Source organism: Mobula hypostoma, chromosome 15 (assembly GCF_963921235.1).
Source record: "Mobula hypostoma chromosome 15, sMobHyp1.1, whole genome shotgun sequence".
NCBI lineage: Eukaryota > Metazoa > Chordata > Chondrichthyes > Myliobatiformes > Myliobatidae > Mobula > Mobula hypostoma.
The window spans coordinates 2,966,000-2,985,194 of NC_086111.1; the positions used below are offsets into that span (position 1 = coordinate 2,966,000).

General features: G+C 43.9%; 1 protein-coding gene across 5 annotated transcripts in view; it reads left to right on the plus strand.

Annotated features, from left to right (window-relative positions):
- Nucleotides 1-7,742: 7,742 nt before the first annotated feature.
- Nucleotides 7,743-19,195, plus strand: part of LOC134356647 (kelch domain-containing protein 8B-like) — a 163,548-nt gene continuing 152,095 nt past the window's right edge. For 2 of the 5 annotated variants that reach the window (XM_063067620.1, XM_063067621.1), the window contains exon 1: nucleotides 7,748-8,328. The gene's annotated coding sequence lies outside the window, so the exon portion shown is untranslated. Of the gene's footprint in view, nucleotides 8,472-19,195 lie in introns of all 5 variants that reach the window. The other 3 variants (XM_063067623.1, XM_063067622.1, XM_063067619.1) reach the window with 3 other exon arrangements.

Here is a 19,195-nt window from a genome sequence, read left to right on the forward strand (position 1 = left end):
AGTTTTGTTGCTGGACTGATTCCTCGGTGTTCCCGTACAGTTGAGCGCAGTCTACCGAGAGCAGAACTTGCCTTTGCTATTCTGCAGTTAACTTCTGTATCAATAGTCACTGCTCGGGAGAGGGTGCTGCCAAGGTAAGTAAACTGGTCAACTGCCTGTAGTTTCTGTCCTTTGACTGTGATTTTCGGTTCTGTGTACGGTGCATGAGGGGCAGGCTGGTGCATGATTTCAGTCTTTTTGATGTTTTTGGTGAGTCCAAACTTGTCACAAGCCGTGGAGAATTTGTCCATATTGACTTGCATCCCTGGCTCCGAGCCAGCATTCAGGGCACAGTCATCGGCAAAGAGGAAGTCTCTCAGAACAGTCTCCTTCACTTTGGTAATAGCTTGAAGTCTCCTCAGGTTGAAGAGCTTCCCATCCACTCTGTACTTGCATCATTCAGCATGGCAGAAAACATAGAAACCATAGAAACTACAGCACAGAAACAGGCCTCTTGGCCCTTCTTGGCTGTGCCGAACCATTTTCTGCCTAGTCCCACTGACCTGCACACGGACCATATCCCTCCATACACCTCCCATCCATGTATCTGTCCAATTTATTCTTAAATGTTAAAAAAGAACCCGCATTTACCACCTCATCTGGCAGCTCATTCCATACTTCCACCACTCTCTGTGTAAAGAAGCCCCCCCTAATGTTCCCTTTATACTTTTCCCCCCTCACCCTTAACCCATGTCCTCTGGTTTTTTTCTCCCCTTGCCTCAGTGGAAAAAGCCTGCTTGCATTCACTCTATCTATACCCGTCATAATTTTATATACCTCTATCAACTCACCCCTCATTCTTCTATGCTCCAGGGAATAAAGTCCTAACCTATTCAACCTTTCTCTGTAACTGAGTTTCTCAAGTCCTGGCAACATCCTTGTAAACCTTCTCTGCACTCTTTCAACCTTATTTATATCCTTCCTGTAATTTGATGACCAAAACTGAACACAATACTCCAGATTCGGCCTCACCAATGCCTTATACAACCTCATCATAACATTCCAGCTCTTTTACTCAATACTTTGATTAATGAAGGCCAATGTACCAAAAGGGTCTCTTTACGACCCTATCATGCTGAACAGTGTGGGTGTGAGCACACAGCCCTGTTTGACGCCATTGGTGACTGGGAACACCTCAGAGGATTCTCCGCCGTCCAGCACTCTGGCCATCATGGAACTGGCGTACCACCTGAATGAATTTGGCGGGGCAGCTGAACTTTGACATGATCCTCCATGGGCCTTACCGGCAGACAGTGTCGAAGGCTTTCGTGAGGTCAACAAAAGTTGTGTAGAGTTCGCGATTCTGCTCCTGACACTGAAGTTGGTGCACGGCAAAAATCATGTCAATAGTTCCACGACCTTTGCGAAAGCCACACTGTGACTCTGGCAGCAAGCCCAGCTCCAGATGAGTGACCAGACGATTTAGCAGAACTCTTGCAAAGGTTTTTCTGTGATGGAGAGCAGCGAGATTACTTGGTGGTTGTCGCATACTTGTCGATTACCCTTCCTCTTGAAGAAGTGTACGATGGATGCATCTTTAAGTTCCTGAGGAATGGATCCTTGCTTCCAAAAAGACTGGAACAACTCAGTGAGCTTCGCTATAAGTACAGGACCACCGGCTTTGTAGATCTCTGCAGGTATGGCGTCTGCCCCCGGGGCTTTGCCACTGGATAGCTGGCTGACAGCTTTCGTGACTTTGGTTACTACTGGTGGGTCATCCATGGCGCTGTTGATGTCGACCTGGGGAATCCTGTCTATCATCTCATCGTTAATAGATGACGGTCGGTTGAGGTGTTCAGCCCATCTCTGCAGGATCTGAGCCTTCTCTGTAATGAGAGTTGTACCATCTATACTCAGGAGGGGGGAATCTCCCGAGAGACTGAGCTCCGTAGAGAGTGTTGAGGGCTTTGTAGAATCATTTCAAGTTGTTTCTGCCAGTGTATCCCTGTATTTCATCTGCCTTGGCGCTCAGCCAGGCATCTTGCATTTTATGCAGTTTATTCTGGATCATCCTGTGAGCACTGGTAGTTTTTCTTGGCAGCTGATGATGGGTTGTTCTGATGGTTACGATGAAGGCGGTGCTTTTCAACAAATAGAGCCTGTATCTCCTCATCGTTCTCATCGTTCTCATCGAACTAGTCATGCTGCTTGCAGGTAGAGAGCCCTAGCATCTTCAGTGCAGATGAATGGACAGCATCCCTGAAGCGTTCCCAGTCGTCCACAGCACTGCCTGCAAGGTGTGGATCAGCAAACTTGGTTTCTAAATCTTCAACCAGTGCTGAAGCAACGCTGGGGGTCTTCAGCCTGGCCACATTGATGTGCATGAAGTTGCTCTAGCAGACAAGGTGAAGGAGAATCCTGTGGGATTCTACAGGTATGTTAAGAGCAAAAGGATTGCAAGGAACAAAATTGGTTCTCTGGAAGATCAGAATGGTAATCCATGTGTGGAACCAAAAAAAATATGGGAGAAATCTTAAATGCATTCTTGGCATCTGTATTTACTCAGTAGAGAGATACAGAGTCTATGGAGGTGAGGCAAAATGGCGTCAATTTCATGGGCCCTGTATAGATTCCAGACGGGGTGTTTGCTACCTTGAGGCAAATCATGGTGGATAAATCTGACTAAGTGTTCACTTGGACCCTGCGGGAAGCAAGTGCAGAAATTGCTGGGACCCTCGCAGATATATTTGAAGTATCATTAGCGACAGGAGAGGTACAAGAGGATTGGTGGATAGTCAACATTGTTCTAGTTCATTGTACTCTCAAAATTTCACCTTTAAATGACTTCCATTTCTCTATTACATTCTTCCCATAAAACAAATTGTCCCAATCCACTCCTTCTAAATCCTTTCGCATCTCCTCAAAGTTAGCCTTTCTCCAATCAAAAATCTCAACCCTGGGTCCAGACCTATCCTTCTCCATAATTATATTGAAACTAATAGCATTGTGATCACTGGACCTGAAGTACTCCCGAACGCAAACCTTTATCACCTGACCTATTTCATTCCCTAACAGGAGATCCAACACTGCCCCTTCTCTAGTTGGTACCTCTACGTACTGCTGCAAAAAACTATCCTGCACACATTTGACAAACTCCAAACCATCCAGCCCTTTTACAGTATGGGCTTCCCAGTCTATGTGTGGAAAATTAAAATCTCCCAGAATCACAACCTTGTGCTTACTACAAATGTCTGCTATCTCCTTATAAATTTGCTCCTCCAATTCTCACTCCCCATTTGGTGGTCTATAATACACCCCCATAAGTGTTACTACACCTTTCCCATTCCTCAATTCCACCCAGATAGCCTCCCTAGATGAGCCCTCTAATCTATCCTACCAGAGCACCGCTGTAATATTTTCTCTGACAAGCAATGCAACAACTCCCCCTCTTGTCCATCTGATTCTATCACACCTGAAGCAATTAAATCCAGGAATATTTAGTTGCCAATCACACCCCTCCTGTAACCATGTTTCACTAATAGCTACCACATCATACTTCCAGGTATCAATCCATACTCTAAGCTCATCCACCTTCCTCATACTGCTCCTAGCATTAAAATAAATGCATTTAAGAAATTTTCCACCTCTTACTCTCTGTTTATCACTAATGGTGCAAACAACTTTACTATTTTCTTCTTCTTCCTTCTCCCCTACATCTGTTCCTACACTCTGGTTCCCCTCCCCCCCCCCCCCGTATCTAGTTTAAATCCACTGGAGACTCTCTAGCAAATCTACCTGCAAGAATATTTGTCCCCCTCCAGTTCAGATGTAAGCCGTCCCGCCGGAACAGGTCCCACCTTCCCTGGAAAACTGCCCAATTATCTATAAATCTGAAGCCCTCCATCCTGCACTATGTCTTCAGCCACGTGTTAATCTGTGCTATCTTACTATTTCTAAACCTGCCTGCACGTGGCACTGGTAGCAATCCTGAGATTGCTACCCTGGAGGTCCTGTCCTTTAACTTGGCACCTAACTCCCTGAACTCACCTTTCAGGACCTCCTCACTCTTCCTACCCACGTCATTGATCCCTACATGGACCACGACATCCGGCTGCTCACCCTCCCTCTTGAGAATACCGAGAACTCAATCCGAGATACAGTATCGCGGACCTTGGCACCAGGGAAGCAACAGACCATCCGGGATTCTTGATCTCTTCCACAGAACCTCTTATCTATCCCCCTAACTATCGAATCCCCTGTCACTACTGCTCTCCTCTTTCCCCTCCTTCCCTTCTGAGTTGAGGATCCCATCTCGGTGCCAGAGACGCAACCACTGCAACTTGGCCCTGGTAGGTCGTCCCCATCAACAGTATCCAAAACGATTGTACTTGTTATTGGTGGGAAGGGCCACAGGGGTGCTATGCTCACTCTGTCTATTCCCCTTCCCTTTCCTGACAGTCACCCAGCTACCTGCCTCCTAACTCTTAGGAGTGACTATCTCCCTATAACTCCTCTCTATTTCTGCCTCTGCCTCCCGAATGATTCGAGGTTCTTCCAGTTCCAGCTCCAGTTCCCTAACTCGGTTTGTCAGGAGCTGCAGCTGGATGCACCTTTTACAGGTGTAGTCATCAGGGACAATTGTGCTTGCCCTGACTTCCCACATTCTGCAAACGGAGCACTCAACTGCCCTAACTGCTGCCTCCATTACCTACTCCAAAGGTAATTAGATTTATTAAAGGATATTGTCTACATGGACTTCAGTAAGGCCTTTGACAAGGTCCCGCATGGGAGGTTAGTTAGGAAAATTCAGTTGCTAGGTATACATGGGGAGCTGGTAAATTGGATTAGACATTGGCTCAATGGAAGAAGCCAGAGAGTGGTAATAGAGAATTGCTTCTCCGAGTGGAGGCCTGTGACTGGTGGTGTGCCACAGGGATCAGTGCTGGGTCCATTGTCATTTGTCATCTATATCAATGATCTGGATGATAATGTGATAAATTGGATCAGCAAATTTGCTGATGATACAAAGATTGGAGGTGTAGTAGACAGTGAGGAAGGTTTTCAGGGGCTGCAGAGGGACTTGGACCAGCTGGAAAAATGGGCTGAAAAATGGCAGATGGAGTTTAATACAGACAAGTGTGAGGTATTGCACGTTGGAAGGACAAACCAACGTAGAACATACAGGGTTAATGGTAAGGCACTGAGGAGTGCAGTAGAACAGAGGGATCTGGGAATACAGATACAAAATTCCCTAAAAGTGGCATCACAGGTAGATAGGGTCGTAAAGAGAGCTTTTGGTACATTGGCCTTTATTAATCAAAGTATTGAGTATAAGAGCTGGAATGTTATGCTGAGGTTGTATAAGGCATTGGTGAGGCCGAATCTGGAGTATTGTGTTCAGTTTTGGTCACCAAATTACAGGAAGGATATAAATAAGGTTGAAAGAGTGCAGAGAAGGTTTACAAGGATGTTGCCAGGACTTGAGAAACTCAGTTACAGAGAAAGGTTGAATAGGTTAGGACTTTATTCCCTGGAGCATAGAAGAATGAGGGGAGATTTGATAGAGGTATATAAAATTATGATGGGTATAGATAGAGTGAATGCAAGCAGGCTTTTTCCACTGAGGCAAGGGGAGAAAAAAACCAGAGGACATGGGTTAAGGGTGAGGGGGAAAAGTTTAAAGGGAACATTACGGGGGGCTTCTTCACACAGAGAGTGGTGGGAGTATGGAATGAGCTGCCAGATGAGGTGGTAAATGCGGGTTCCTTTTTAACATTTAAGAATAAATTGGACAGATACATGGATGGGAGGTGTATGGAGGGATATGGTCCATGTGCAGGTCAGTGGGACTAGGCAGAAAATGGTTTGGCACAGCCAAGAGGGTCAAAAGGCCTGTTTCTGTGCTGTAGTTTCTATGGTTTCTATGGTTCTTACCCGGCCTTACCTCACTTAGAGTGAAGCTCTTCCTCAGCCTCTGCTCGCCGAAGCCTCAGGAGCCAAAGCCTTACTACTCTGTCTCCCTCTACTCCGTCACCTGCTCCGTTAATCTTCTCTCTTTTAAATACTCCCGCTGCCTCACGGTCTGACTTACACGTGCTTGTGCAGTCGTGTCCCGTTCAACTGCCGAAGAAAATGTTGAGCTATAGTCAATGAACAGCATTCTGATGTAAGCATTTGTGTGGTCCAGGTGGTTTACAGCCATGTGAAGAGCCATTAAGATTGCATCTGCCATTGACCTATTGTGACGATAGGCAAATTGCAATGGGTCCAGGTCCTTGCTGAGGCAGGAGTTCAGTCTAGTCATGACCAACCTCTCAAAGCATTTCATCACTGTAGATGTGAGTGCTATCGGGCGATAGTCATTAAGACAGCTCACATTATTCTTCTTAGGCACTGGTATAATTGTTGCCTTTTTGAAGCAAGTGGGAACTTCTGCTCGTAGCAGTGAGAGGTTGAAAATGTCCTTGAATACTCCTGTTAGTTGGTTGGCAAAGGTTTTCAGAGCCTTACCAGGTACTCCATCGGGACCTTCTGCCTTGCGAGGGTTCACTCTCTTTAGAGACAGTCTAACATCGGCCTCTGAGACAGAGATCACAGGGTCATCAGATGCAGCAGGGATCTTCACAGCTGTAGTTGTGTTTCCCCCTTTCAAAGCAGGCATTAGCTGTACTAAAACAAAATATCGATCAGTAACTGTCCGGCTGAAGGGTTTCGGCCGGAAACATCGACTGGACTCTTTTTCCCATAGATGCCGCCTGGCCTAGTGAGTTCCTCCAGCATTTTGTGTGTGTCGCTAGGACTTCAGTATCTGCAGATTATCTCTCGTTTATGGATCAGTAACTTGATACTTTCTCCATTATTCAACTGAACACTAGAGGTCACAACGAAACTGTCCAATTTCAAAGCGCAGGCAACTTTTAATGAATTTAGAATAATTCACTGACCCAATATGTATTCTTAGCACAGTGTACATTTTAAATTAATATCAAATGTCTGTGTAGATTAACTTTGCAAAAGATGTATAAAACATATTGCTTTGCTATAGAATGGGTAGTCTCAAGTGGGTTTGAGTCAGAAGTACGGAAGTTTCACATTAAACCTTATTCAGACAAACCCGAAGAGCAGCCACTTATGAAATGCAAATGTATATAGAGCATTCTGGATGTTTATGAATGTCCGGCTCCAATCTGCAAGTGTACAATCGTGAACAGAATACATACCTCAGCGCTAGTTTTTAGAGTTTGCCTTGTGCCCTCAGTTCTCGGTTCCAACTACAGCATAAAGTTATCACTGATGGCAATGGGTAGCCAAAAGCGGCGGAGTAATTCCTGGCCGAAATCTCGCAATTCTGAGCGACCTAGAGAGTTAGCTTTCGCAGACTTCAAATCTTGGCTGAGTCCCTCAACGTGGTCCAGTACTTTCCGCAAAATATGAGCAGTACTGGGAAGTGAGAAGGAGCAAGTTGTAGCCAAGGTACTCGGAGCAAGATGACCTGCCGTGCTTGTCAGTCCGGGAGAGCCGTCGAGCAGTGCGGACCTCGCGAAGGAGGGCACGGAAAAAGTGGAGCCCAGCTTCAACCTTGCCTCTAGGATGTCAGCACGGGCGGGACAAGTTCACTTCTGAAGGGCTATGAATTATTTGTCTCTGCATCCGATCAACGACTGCCTGTCACTTATTTCACAACGGGTCGCTCATCATGTAGTGCAGATTCCTGGTGAAATCTTGAATCCCGGTTGGGGAAGATTCTGAGTCTCAAAGGGTTAATGGGGTGACGTTTTATAGTAGATTTTTAGCTTCATTGGAGAGAGAGAGAGAGAGAGAGAGATTGCAAAGACATCAGTTGGAGACCGTGGAAAGAATGGGATTGAAAGAGAGAGGAGTAAACTAAAGAACGCACAGTTCACCGACTGAGCCCAAGTGCCGAAGAAGTCGACGATCGACGAGAAAGTCATGACGTCCAGCGGAAAAGCAAGACGACGTGAGGTCGAGCCACACTCAGCGCGGCAACAAACATGAGGAGTCGCTGCAGAAACCTTTGGGGCAATAGGAAGGGAGAGGATCGTCAGCAAAGACACAGACGTCCTGCTGGCGGTTAGAAAAAGAGCCAAATCGTGGACGACTGCGGACGAGTGAAAGCCTGGCGTGGGGGAATGGGGCCAAGCTGGCGTCGAGCGAGCTAGCCACAGCAGTCTCAGCAGCCGCGTCCGAGCGGAAGGCGGAAAGGTCTTCCAGTAGAGGCGTCAACAGTTTCGGTAGGGCGAGAAAAACTCCGGCAGGAAGCCATCAAGAGGAATCTGCCAAAATCTGGGAAGTGTCAAGCTCCAGGAGTTAACACAAGGCGCAATACCAGTATGTATTGTCTGTCACCGAAGTCTCAGAACATATACACACATAGGGTAACTTTCAATGGCATATGGAACTTATACTGTTTTGTTTATGCTGTTTACCGGGATTTCTGAATGAACCAAGCAGTGGGAGGCGACAAGTTTAAGGTGGGTGTGAATCTAATAGAATAAAAACAGAAAGAGCTCAGAAACTCAGCAGATAAGGTAGCATCTGTGGAAGGACAAACCGTCAACGTTTTGGGTTTGCGACCCTTCCGCAGTTTGTTCGATTTAATCGAATTCGGTTTGGGGGGAGGGAGTGCGTGTATATGGAGGGAGTTATTTCAATCAAGTTTCGTGCTTTGAGGGAATAGCTTAAGAAATTGGCAAACCAGTTTTTCTACAGATTTAGCACTGTTCTGCTAAATTCCAGGCACCAGACCTCACATATGGCCGCACACTGCCGAAAATAGGATGCAATTCTTCTTCACGCAGACCTGCACTGTGTTCTCAACCTCGAGGAAACAGCTTCTGGCGTTCACCTGTGTACATCTGCCGACTGTTTTTTTTATTATTTGCAGTCTAGGCAACATGTTTTCTATTAATGCAGCATCTGTTTCACCGTGGAGTTCCCTGCGGGGATCTGTACTGTTCGTGAACAGGAAAAGCAAGAGCCACGTTCTTCAGCCTATCAGATCGGTGCTTCACACTGGGTCGTGCAGTCAATTACTGTACATTTAAATAAAGGTTAAAAAATAGAAATGGGATGAAGGATAATGGGCAACAATACACCAAACAACTTTTTAAATATCTGATGCATTGATTTTCTTTGGCGAGATTAAGTATCCACTCTGGTAATTAAATTTCCCTTCGTCCGAAGCTTTCTGGCATTTTAGCACAAATTTGTTGGGTAAAAGGTTGCACTGTTACCAGCGACTCAGGTGCACAAGGGGAAACATAGCTCTATTTCTCGTTCCACAGAGGCTGTCTTCTGTGTGTTCGGTCTTTTTCTGCTTGAGATCAGTTTTACAGTTTAATTTCAATTTGCATTCCCGGTGATTGAGTGCCAGATCTATTGACCAGAACCGCAATAAAGCCATCCCCACTTGATTTAGAAATAAGTTTTAATGATGCAATCGGTAACGTCTTGTTGAGGAGTCTCTCTGTTCCTGATAAGATAATTTCATATGTGTGCGGAGTATCTCTCAAAACAATTGCGCAGCACAGTGGAAAGACTAAATTCCGCTAAAAATCTGCTATTTATTTTCAAAGTTTAAAGTAAAATTTATTATCAGAGTACATACATGTCACCTCATACAACGCTGAAATTCTTTTTTCGGCGGGCACAAATCTATAGAACGGTAATGTAAACAGGATCAATGGACAACTGTACGAATGCAATATAAATAGATAGCAATAAATAGCGAGCATGAAATAACAGAGTCCCTAAATGAGTGTGGCTATCCCCATTTGTTCAAGAGCCTGCCGGTTGAGGGGTAGTAACTGTTATCAGGTGGTCTGAGTCCTGAGGCACCTGTACCTTCTACCTGATGGCAGCAGCGAGAAAAGATCCTGGCCTGAGTGGTGAGAATCTTTGATGATGGATGCTGCTTTTCTAAGGCAACGCTTCATGTAGACGTGCTCAATGGTGGGGAGTGTTTCCACACAAGGCTGTGATGCAGTCGGTCAGCACACTTTCCACCACACATGTGTAGAAGCTTGCCAAGGTTGTCCATGACGTGCCAGGCCTCCGCAGACTCCCGAGGAAGTAGAGGCGCTGTCATACTTTCTTGGCAATAATATTAATATGATGGATCCAGGACAGGTCCTCTGAGATAGTGACACCAGGACTTTAAAGTTACTGACCCTCTCCACCTCTGATCCTCCGATGATTACTGGTTCGTGGACCTCTAGTTTGCCTCTCTTGAAGTCATCAATCAGTTCCTTCGTCTTATTGACATTGAGTTGTTGTTATTACACCATTCAGCCAAATTTTCAATTTTCATAATTGGCTTCAGTAGAGATCACAGAAAGTTCTACACTCAAACAAATGTTGGATTAATAAAATGGCTTCGCCAGGTCTGAAAAACTGTGTGTGAAAGGCAATGTCTTTCTTTCAGGGCTGAGAAAAGCTACATACCAATTATCACCACATTGCCATAAGTGAGGGAATGATGATGGACATTCAGCGTGATTGTGTTCTCATCTGGTTTCATTTTTATAGGGCTATCCGAAAGCAAAAAACCTTATATTTATTACAGCAAAATTGAACTAAATGTGATGACATGGTAAATCAACTTGAAACATATTATAAGAATATCTCCCCATGATCTCATGGGTTTCTTCACACATTTCAAAGACATACGGGTTAGTACGTTGTGAGCATACTACGTTGACAACACTTGCAGGCTGCCCCAAGCACATCCCTGCACTGTGTTGGTCGTTGACACAAACAATGCATTTCACTGTATGTTTCGATGTACATGTGACCAATAAACCTAATTTTTAACCTTTAGCTCCATCACTGAGTAATTTTATACAAGTCAGAGTAGTGTGTAATGAGACTGTGAGGATGGATGGGCAGATGATGAGGCAAAATTGCAGTCAGTGGGATGAGTTGAAGTGTAACATGGGGGAAAAGTTTGAAAATGGTGATGAATACAGGACTGAAGATGTTATATTGATTTTGTAATGCAGTTAGAAATTGGCAGGTATAATGTTGTGGGAACCACTGAGACATGGCTGAAAGAAAATCATAGTTCGGAGCTAAATATCCAAGAATACACCTTATATCAGAAGGACAGGCAGGTAGTCAGAGGGGGTGGCGTGGCATTGTTAATAAAAAATGAAGTCAAATCCTTAGAAAGAGGTAACATAGGATCGGAAGATGTAGAGTCCTTGTGGTAGAGTTCAGAAACTGCCAAGGTGAAAAGACCCTGATGTTAGTTAAATACAGGCCTCTAAAACAGTAGCTACGATCTGAGACATTAATTTCAATGGGAAATAGAAAAGGCATGTAATAAGGGCAATGTTACGATAGTCATGGGGGATTTCAATATGCAGGTAGATTGGGAAAATCAGGTTGGTGCTGGGTCCCAAGAGGGGGAATTTATGGAATGCCTAAGCGATCACTTCTTAGAGCAGCTTGTAGTTGAACTCACTAGGGAAAGGGCTCTTGGGAGACAGTGATTATATATGATAGAATTCACCCTGGAGTTTGAGAAGGAGAAGCTAAAGTGAAAGTACAGATTGTTATTAATGATTATGATATAGTTGGGATCACAGAGACATGGCTCCAGGGTGACCAAGGATGGGAGCTCAACGTTCAGGGATATTCAATATTCAGGAGGGATAGACATGAAGGAAGGGGAGGTGGGGTGGCGTTGCTGGTTAAAGGACAGATTAACGCAATAGAAAGGAAGGACATAAGCCGGGAAGATGTGGAATCGATATGGGTAGAGCTGCGTAACACTAAGGGGCAGAAGACGCTGGTGGGAGTTGTGTACAGGCCACCTAACAGTAGTAGTGAGGTCGGAGATGGTATTAAACAGGAAATTAGAAATGTGTGCAATAAAGGAACAGCAGTTATAATGGGTGACATCAATCTACATGTAGATTGGGTGAACCAAATTGGTAAAGGTACTGAGGAAGAGGATTTCTTGGAATGTATGCGGGATGGTTTTTTGAACCAACATGTCGAGGAACCAACTAGAGAGCAGGCTATTCTGGACTGGGTTTTGAGCAATGAGGAAGGGTTAATTAGCAATCTTGTTGTGAGAGGCCCCTTGGGTAAGAGTGACCATAATATAGTGGAATTCTTCATTAAGATGGAGAGTGACATAGTTAATTTGGAAACAAAGGTTCTGAACTTAAAGAGGGGTAACTTTGAAGGTATGAGACGTGAATTAGCTAAGATAGACTGGCAAATGACACTTAAAGGATTGACGGTGGATATGCAATGGCAGGCATTTAAAGGTTGCATGGATGAACTACAACAATTGTTCATCCCAGTTTGGCAAAAGAATAAATCAAGGAAGATAGTGCACCCATGGCTGACAAGAGAAATTAGGGATAGTATCAATTCCAAAGAAGAAGCATACAAATTAGCCAGAGAAAGTGGCTCACCTGAGGACTGGGAGAAATTCAGAGTTCAGCAGAGGAGGACAAAGGGCTTAGTTAGGAAGGGGAAAAAAGATTATGAGAGAAAACTGGCAGGGAACATAAAAACTGACTGTAAAAGCTTTTATAGATATGTAAAAAGGAAAAGACTGGTAAAGACAAATGTAGGTCCCCTACAGACAGAAACAGGTGAATTGATTATGGGGAGCAAGGACATGGCAGACCAATTGAATAGTTACTTTGGTTCTGTCTTCACTAAGGAGGACATAAATAATCTTCCAGAAATAGTAGGGGACAGAGGGTCCAGTGAGATGGAGGAACTGAGCGAAATACATGTTAGTAGGGAAGTGGTGTTAGGTAAATTGAAGGGATTGAAGGCAGATAAATCCCCAGGGCCAGATGGTCTGCATCCTAGAGTGCTTAAGGAAGTAACCCAAGAAATAGTGGATGCATTAGTGATAATTTTTCAAAACTCGTTAGATTCTGGACTAGTTCCTGAGGATTGGAGGGTGGCTAATGTAACCCCACTTTTTAAAAAAGGAGGGAGAGAGAAACCGGGGAATTATAGACCGGTTAGCCTAACGTCAGTGGTGGGGAAACTGCTGGAGTCAGTTATCAAAGATGTGATAACAGCACATTTGGAAAGCGGTGAAATCATCGGACAAAGTCAGCATGGATTTGTGAAAGGAAAATCATGTCTGACGAATCTCATAGAATTTTTTGAGGATGTAACTAGTAGAGTGGATAGGGGAGAACCAGTGGATGTGGTATATTTGGATTTTCAAAAGGCTTTTGACAAGGTCCCACACAGGAGATTAGTGTACAAACTTAAAGCACACGGTATTGGGGGTAAGGTGTTGATGTGGATGGAGAATTGGTTAGCAGACAGGAAGCAAAGAGTGGGAATAAACGGGACCTTTTCAGAATGGCAGGCGGTGACTAGTGGGGTACTGCAAGGCTCAGTGCTGTGACCCCAGTTGTTTACAATATATATTAATGACTTGGATGAGGGAATTAAATGCAGCATCTCCAAGTTTGCGGATGACACGAAGCTGGGTGGCAGTGTTAGCTGTGAGGAGGATGCTAAGAGGATGCAGAGTGACTTGGATAGGTTGGGTGAGTGGGCAAATTCATGACAGATGCAATTTAATGTGGATAAATGTGAGGTTATCCACTTTGGTGGCAAAAATAGGAAAACAGATTATTATCTGAATGGTGGCTGATTAGGAAAAGGGGAGGTGCAACGAGACCTGGGTGTCATTATACACCAGTCATTGAAAGTGGGCATGCAGGTACAGCAGGCGGTGAAAAAGGCGAATGGTATGCTGGCATTTATAGCGAGAGGATTCGAGTACAGGAGTAGGGAGGTACTACTGCAGTTGTACAAGGCCTTGGTGAGACTACACCTGGAGTATTGTGTGCAGTTTTGGTCCCCTAATCTGAGGAAAGATATCCTTGCCATAGAGGGAGTACAAAGAAGGTTCACCAGATTGATTCCTGGGATGGCAGGACTTTCATATGAAGAAAGACTGGATGAACTGGGCTTGTACTCATTGGAATTCAGAAGATTGAGGGGGGATCTGATTGAAACGTATAAAATCCTAAAGGGATTGGACAGGCTAGATGCAGGAAGATTGTTCCCGATGTTGGGGAAGTCCAGAACGCGGGGTCACAGTTTGAGGATTAAGGGGAAGCCTTTTAGGACCGAGATTAGGAAAAACTTCTTCACACAGAGAGTGGCGAATCTGTGGAATTCTCTGCCACAGGAAACAGTTGAGGCCAGTTCATTGGCTATATTTAAGAGGGAGTTAGATATGGTCCTTGTGGCTACGGGGATCGGGGGTATGGAGAGAATGCTGGGCCGGGGTTCTGAGTTGGATGATCAGCCATGATCATAATAAATGGCGGTGCAGGCTCGAAGGGCCGAATAGCCTACTCCTGCACCTATTTTCTATGTTTTCTATGTAGTTTCTAAAGTCAGATGTATCAATATTACAGTGAGCGAAGGGAATTACAGAGACATGAGCGAGGAGCTGGCCAAAGTTGATTGGAAGGGGACACTAGCAGAGTTGATGGCAGACAGCAATGGCTGGAGTTTCTGGGGGCAATTCGGAAGATGCAGGATGAAGAAGTATTCTGAAAAGAGGATGAGGCACCCATGGGTGACAAGGGAAGTCAAAGACAGCATAAAAGCAAAAGAAAGGGCATGTTGTTGTTGTTCCGTTTCACACCTTGTGCCTTATCAGGCAGCAGTCTTAGCTGTTTCCTTAGCATTTGTCTGTTTTTTTCACTGAGGTTGAGTTACTAGCTCAATATTCAACCCACCACAAATGGAAAGCATGCAAGGAGCCAGCCAGATTAAAACCCAGGACCACCGGCCTCAAACTCCAGTGCTGATACCACTACACCACTGGCTGGCTGAGGGCATATAGTATAATGAAAATTAGTGGGAAGTTAGGGAAGCTCTCTTCTTTAGATATCTAAAGAAACCATAAGGCAAGAAAGATGAAATATGAAGGTAAGCTAACCAAAAATATCAGAGAATACCAAAAGTGTTTTCAGATATAAAGAGTAAAAGAGAGATGAGAGTGGATATTAGACTGCTGGAAAATGGCACTGGAGAGGTAGTGATAGGGTATAAAGAAATGTGGACTAATTTAATAACAATTAGTATTTTGTTTCACTGTGGAATACACTAGCTGTATGTCAGAAATTCGAGACTGTCAGGAGACAGAAGTGAGTGTACCCGCTATTACTGAGGAGAAGGTACTTAGAAAGCTGAAAGTTCTGAAGGTAGGTAAGTCACTTGGACCAGATGGACTACACCCCAGGGTTCTGAAAGAGATAGATGAAAGGAATGTGAAGATATTAGTAATGATCTTTCAAGCAGCACTCGATTCTGGAATTCTGAAGGACTGGAAAATTGCAAATATCACTCCCCTCTTTAAGAAGAGAGGGAGGCAGAAGAAAGGAAATTATAGGTCAGTTAGCCTGACATGGTGGTTGGGAGATGTTGGAGTCTATTACTAAGGATGAAGTTTCAGAGTACTTGGAGGCATGATGAAATAGGCCAAAGTTAGCATGGTTTCCTTAAGGGAAAATCTTCCCTGACAAATCTATTGAAATTCTTAGAGAAAATAAGCAGGATAGACAAAGAAGAATAAGAGGATGTTGTGTACTTGGATTTTCAGAAGGCCTTTGACAAGGTACCACAGATGAGGCTGCTTAACAAGGTAAGAGCCCATGGTATGACAGGAAAGATACTAGTATGGATAGAAGATTTGCTGATTGGTAGGAGGCAAAGAGTCAGAATAAAGGGGGCCTATTCTGGTTGGCTGCTGGTGACAAGTGGTGTTCCATGGGGATTGGCATTGGGATCACTACTTTTCACATTATATATCAATGATTTGGATAACAGAGTTGATGGCTTTGTGGCCGAGTTTGCAGACGATACAAAGATAGGTGGAGGTGCAGGTGGGGTTGATGAACCATGGAGTCTGCAGAGGGACTTGAACAGATTGGGAGAACGGGCAAAGAAGTGGCAGATGGAATATAGTGCAGGGAAGTGTATGGTCATGCACTTTGGTAGGAGGAATAAAGGCATGGACTATTTTCTAAACAGGGAGAAAATTCAAAAATCCGAGGTGCAAAGGGACTTGGGAGTGCTTGTGCATGATTCCGTAAAGGTTAACTTGCAGGTTGAGTCAGTGGCAAGGAAGGCAAATGCAATGTTAGAATTCATTTCTAAAGGACTAGAATATATAAGAGCAAGGATGTAATGCTAAGGCTTTATAAGGCATTGGTCAGACTATGAGTATTTTGACTGTTGAGAGCAGTTTTGGGTTCCATATCTATAAAAGAAAGTGCTGGAATTGGAGAGGGTACAGAAGAGGTTCATGAGAATGTATGAGGAACATTTGATGGCTATGGGACTGTACTCGCTGGAATTTAGAAAAGTGATGGGGTATCTCATTGAACACAGCAGGCCAGGCAGCATCTATAGGAAGAGGAACAGTCGACGATTCGGGCCGAGACCCTACGTGAGTCCTGACGAAGGGTCTCGGCCCGAAACGCCCACTGTACCTCTTCCTATAGATGCTGCCTGGCCTGCTGCGTTCACCAGCATTTTTTTTAATGTGCGTTGCTTGAATTTCCAGCATCTGCAGACTTCCTTGTGTTTGGGGCATCTCATTGTAACCTATTGAATGTTGAAAGGGTTAGACAAAGTGAATATGAAGAGGAAGTTTCCTGTAGTGGGGGAGTCTAGCTCCAGAGGGCACAGCCTCTGAATAGAGCGATGTCCATTTGGAATCGAGATGAGAAGGAATTTCTTTAGCCATATGGTGGTGAATCTGTGAAATTTACTGCCATAGATGGCTGTTGAGGCCAAGTTAATGAGTTTAGTTTAAACTAGAGGTTGATAGGGTTTTGGTTAACCAGGATATCAAAGGTGACTAGGACAAGGGGGTTAAGAGGGATCATAAATCAGCCATAATGGAATGTCAGTGCTGACTCAATGGGCCAAATGGCCTAATTCTGCTCCTATGTCTTATGGTCTTAATTATAGCGAAGGTAGTGCTACTCACCTACCAGAAATTATACATGGGTTTATTAGTTTCCAATTACATGTGGTGCGTGTAAGCTGAAGTGGACACCATGGTAGCATAGCGGTTAGAGTGCCACTATCACAGCTGGGGGAGTTCTGAGGTTCAGAGTTCAATTCCGGTGTCAGCTACAAGGAGTTTTACTTTGTTCTCATGAATCGCGTTGGCATCCTCTGTGAGCAGTGGTTACCTCCCACAGGCCAAAGGCACACTGATTAGTAGGTTAATTGGTCATTGTAACTCGTCCCGTAATTAGGCTAGGGTTAAAACTGGGGGGTTGCTGGGCGGTGTGGCTATTTGAGCTGGAAGGGCCTGTTCTGTGATGTACCTCTAAATAAATAAACAGTAGGCAAATGTAAATAGAAGCTTTGTAAGTTGATATAATCAACAGTAATTTATAAGACTTCAATTAATAGATTGTTTTGAGGTAGTATGAAAATTTTGGTTAACTTGCAAGTTGGTGTTTGGACTCCTGAGAGATGAATGCTTTATTAATTGTTTCCATAGATTTGTATGGATTGTGGGACTGGAATCTGTAAAGTAACTGTACAGGAAGGCTAAGAAGAAACACACTTGCCAAATTCCACTTGTCCATTATTGAATTAGTTAACTATGTATTTTCATTTCTATGTTTTAAGTACTAAATGCGTATACAAAATAGATGTTTACTTTGCAGTCAGTAACCAACTGCATTGCTGTTTTCAATGACTTCTCAACCCACAGAACCAAATAGACTGGAAGTCCTATGAGAGTTCCTTGATCAGTACAATAACATACGACAGGCATGCTCCTCAAGAACATTTCCACAAGCAGCACTCTGATTCCCTTTTAATCTCAAGAGTTTCATTATTGCCGTCCTTGGTCAAACAGGAATAAATGCGACTTGCTTAATCGCTTTTCATAATTCTATAAACATAGGATTCATGTGCTAAAAATACTAACGCACATATTCCTTGAGCAGTGGCAACCAGTCAAGGAATGAACAAACTAACATAAAAGGCCGTGCATTTGGGACTTTGCCGTTTTAGTTAATATATTCCTGGAACCATGGTTGATAAAAAAAAAGTGACATTTAGACACCAAGGTACAGGGAAGGACTATGAGGTGATTTAGTCCCCGATGATCAGAGATTATGTCACTTTCTCAAGACTCTATTTGCAATAAGCGAACAATTCAGAGTAGATAGTTCTGCTTTGTGTTTATTTTATTAGAGATACAACCCGGAGCAGGCCTTACCGGCGCAACGAGCCACACCAGCCAGCAACCCACCCTAGCCTAATCGCAAGACAATTTACAGTGACCTATTGACCTATTAACTGGTGCATCTTCGAACTGTGGGAGGAAACCGTAGCACTCAGAGGAAATCCACGCAGTTCATGGGGAGGATGTACAAACTTCTTAAAGACAGAGCCGGTAATTAACCTTTGAACTCAACCCAAGCTGGGTTCAATGTCAAAATAGGTTAAAATTTTAAAGATGAATTTATATTTGAGGATGGGGCATGGGTATAAAGGAATTTGACAGCAAAATTGGAATGTGAAACTTCCAGAGTAAAATGTTTTTAGATTTGAAAATGCATTGAATTTCACACTCAATTTCAGTTTGTGTATGAGGCTAACATTTTAATGAATATTGTAATCTAAAACTGTTGAAAAGAATTTCTTCAATGTTAGTGGGGTGTTGGCATCTCTGTCAGTCACTTTAACTTTGATGAGTAATTGGCAGAAACACTGGCAAATTACTGCGGCCTGTCGGGGAAACACGTTGTGATGTGATTACTTGGCATATTGAGGTTGAACCCCATTACTGAAGTTTGGTTTTTATTCTTAAATAGATGTGAACTTACACAGCTCTTGTTTACGGTCTTTGAGGAGTTTCCAGCTCAAGCCTCATAATCTACTTTGCTTTTGATCTTGAACCTTAATTCACTTTGCCTTTGATCTTAAATCAGAGGCTAGCCAACCCTTTCAAACCTCTCTCCAACCTCTCTCCACCACTACTCTAAGAAGGCATTCCATAAAACTTTATGCTTTTGGTCATCCTTATTCTGAACTGCACCTCAGGCTTGTTACTTTTGTAATTGATTATGTTTCTGTGAGAAGGTACATGGTGTTTTATTGCAGGTTCTTGCATGGCCTTATCTACTCTGGTTGAATGGGCAGCTAACAT